This window comes from Protobothrops mucrosquamatus, unplaced genomic scaffold (genome assembly GCF_001527695.2).
Source record: "Protobothrops mucrosquamatus isolate PMUCROS unplaced genomic scaffold, P.Mucros_1.0 scaffold6992, whole genome shotgun sequence".
Taxonomy (NCBI): Eukaryota; Metazoa; Chordata; class Lepidosauria; order Squamata; family Viperidae; genus Protobothrops; species Protobothrops mucrosquamatus.
In genome coordinates, this window is record NW_015392803.1 from 20,884 (window position 1) to 24,605 (window position 3,722).

Consider the following 3,722-nt stretch of genomic DNA (forward strand, 5'->3'; position numbering starts at 1 on the left):
AAAAAAAATTATTCTGAAATATGCTTATCAGAGTTCCCTCGCTCCTTTTTCACTCCTAAGTGAAATTGGAGCAACTGAAACAATACTATAAATGCTGCCGCAAGTGGGCTTAATTGTGGTCCTAAATTGAGAACTATATATGCATACATATGTATATAGAATAAAATAACAGAGTTGGAAGGGACCTTGGAGATCATCTAGTCCAACCCCCTGCTCAGGCAGGAAACCCTATGCCATTTCAGACAAGTGGTTGTCCAATCTCTTCTTAAAAACTTCCAGTGTTGGAGCATTCACAGCTTCTGGAGGCAGGTTGTTCCACTGATTAATTGTTCTAACTATCAGGAAGTTTCTCCTTACTTCTAGGTTGCTTCTCTCTTTGGTTAGTTTCCATCCGTTGCTTCTTGTCTTGCCTTCAGGTGCTTTGGAGAATAGCTTGACTCCCTCTTCTTTGCCCCTGAGATATTGAAACACTGCTATCATGGTCACCCCTCGTTCTTCTCTTCATTAGACTAGACATACCCAATTGTAGCAAGGGTTCCTTATATGTTTTAGCCTTCACTCCCCTGATCATCTTTGTTGCTCTTCTCTGTACTCTTTCTAGAGACTCAACATCTTTTTTAATCATGGTGACCAAAACTGGATGCAGTATTCCAAGTGTGGCCTTACCAAGTTATTATAAAGCGGTATTAATAATACACTTCATGTGATCTTGATTCTATCCCTCTGTTAATGCAGCCTAGCACTGTGTTGGCTTTTTTGGCAGCTGCAGCACAGTTGGCTCCTATTTGGGTGATTGTCTCCTAGGACTCTGAGATCCCTCTAATCATGGTTACTGCTATTAAGCCAGGTACCACCTATGCTGTACTTTTGCATATGTACATGTTTACACATGCCTGCACATACATAAGCATATACATCCGGGCGTCCAAGTGCGCGCACATATATAGGGCTTCAAAGTAATAGATTTAATCCTGTGATCGCCCCGCTTTGCAACTGTTTGCATTGCCCTCTGCCTATGATAATGGCAGGAGAAGCTGGGGACCTTTCTATTTACCTCCCGGCCCCCCCCTCCCCAGCAGATTTCGTTTCCAGCCCCATCCTCACCTCCCTTGGCGAAATTTCTTCCCCAATTCTTCCCCCTGCGCCACCGACCCCTCCGCCCCGCCAGGCCTCTTTTCCCGCCCGGCCTTCCTTTCCAGCAACACCAAGACAGGTGTGCGGTTTCTTCTCTCTCCCCCCCCCTTTGCCCTTTTCCTGCCTCTCTAGGAATCCGCGCTTCTATCCTTTAACCACTGCAGGCGTTCCATCGTGGCGCTCCCGTTTTGCTCTCCAGCTTCGGTGATTGCAAATTCCTTTCCTTCTCCGCGGTCCTTGCATCTGGGCTAACTAGGGTAGCGGCGATCAAAGGTCTGGAGGTTTTTTTTAAAAAAAAATATTATTTAACAGAATAATTGAGTTGGAAAGGATCTTGGAGGTCTTCCCGTCCAGGCAGAACTGCACCGTAACAGAGTTGGAAGGGACCTTGGAGGTCTTCTAGTCTAGTCCAACCCCCTGCTCACCAACGGTTACCCATTTCAGCCCTTCTGGGGTTGGAAGGAACAAAATAGAAAAGATAAAGCCTTGCAAAGACTTCCAAGTCTTCAAAGGCTTGCAAAGGTAAACAAAACACCAGATAGTCCTCACGACCACAACTGAACCCACCATTTCTGTTGCTAAGTGAAACATTTGTGAAGTGGGGGTTTGACCTGTTTTATGACCTTTCTTTCCACCCTTGTTAAGTGAATTATGAGAATAGAATATAGAACACCACGGTGTAAAAAAGCTGTTGAGACTCTAGAGAGAGTACAGAGAAGAGCAACAAAGATGATTAGGGGACTGGAGGCTTAAAGCATATAAGGAAAGGCTGCTGGAATTGGGTATGTCTAGTTTAATGAAGTGAAGGACGAGGGGGGAACATGATAGCAGTGTTCCAATATCTCAGGGGCTGCCCCAAAGAACAGGGGGGGTCAACCTCTTCTCCAAAGCACCTGAGGGCAGGACAAGAAGCAATGGATGGAAACTAATCAAGGAGAGAAGCAACCTAGAACTAAAGAGGAACTTCCTGACAGTTAGAACAATTAACCAGTGGAACAACCTGCCTCCAGAAGCTGTGAATGCTCCAACACTGGAAGTTTTCAAGAAGAGAGTTGGCAGCCATTTGTCTGAAATGGCATAGGGTTTCCTGCCTGAGCAGGGGGTTGGACTAGATGACCTCCAAGGTACCTTCCAACTTTATTATTATTATTATTATTATTATAGAATATAGAATAGAATATAGAATATAGAATATTGACTAGAATAGAAAATAGAATAGAATGTAGAATAAAATAGAATATAGAATAGTATATAATATATAATATACAATAGAATATAGAATAGAATATAGAATAGTATAGAATATATAGAATAGAATAGAACAGAATAGAATATAGAATAGTATAGAATATAGAATATAGAATAGAATATAGAATAGAATAGAATATAGAATAGTATATAATATATAATATAATAATAGAATAGAATCTGGTAGGGACCTTGGAGATCTTCTAGTGCAGCCCCCCCGATCAAGCAGGAGAACCTATACCATCTCAGACAGGTGACTGTTCAGTCTCTTCTTAAAAACCTCCAGTGATGGAGCACCCACGATTTCTGAAGGCAAAGCTGTTCCACTGGTTAATTGTCCTCACTGTTAGGAAGTTTCTCCTTAATTCCAGGTTGCTTCTATTGCAGTTGTTAAGTGAGTAACACAGTTGTTCAGTGGATCTGGCTTCCTCATTGTCTTTTGCTTGTCAGAAGGTTACAAAAGAGGATCATTGCAACCATCATAAATATGTGTCACAGGATCCAATCTGGTTGGGTCACTGATGATGTTTAATAAATTCACCAAAGAAAGAAAAAAAAATATCTGGAGGAGAACTGGAAGTAGTAGACCACCATATACACCTTGGCCAACGATCTCAATGGAAGGTGATACAATAATGGAAATTGAGTGGCCATGTTAAATGCGGTTGGCCGGCATGCTAAGCATAATTTTCAAGAACAGCCTCCACCAGAGGCTTTGTCTTCTGAGGTTTTGGAGTCGTGCTGGAGCCCATCTCCATGGAACACCTCTCTAGCACTATTAAAGAAGTTAACAGTGACCGACCCAGATTGGATCCTGCAACTGGGACATGTATAGTCACCTTCATTCGTGATAAATACAAGTCCCTTGCCGAGCGTCTGAAGTTTGATCACGTGATCATGGGGATGCTGCAATGGTCGCAAGTATGAAAAACGGTCGTAAGTCACTTCTTTCAGTCTCCTTGTAACTTCAAATGGTCACTAAATGAACTGTTATAAGTTGAGGACTACCTGTAACAGAGTTGGAAGGGACCTTGGAGGTCTTCTAGTCCAGCCCCCTGCTTAAGCAGGAGATCCTATACCATATATACCATACAAGGGCTGTCCAGTCTCTTCTTGAAAGCCTCCAGTGATGGAGCACCCACTGGAGGCAAGTTGTTTCACTGGTTCATTGTTTTCACTGTCAGGAAATCTCTCCTTAGTTCTAGGTTGCTTCTCCCCTTGATTATCCCAAAGGTACTTTTTAAAGAGGCAAGTGGACTTCCTTGTTTCTTTTTGAAGACATTTCGCTCCTCATCCAAGAGGTTTCTTCAGCTCTGACTAGATCAGTGATGGCAAACCTT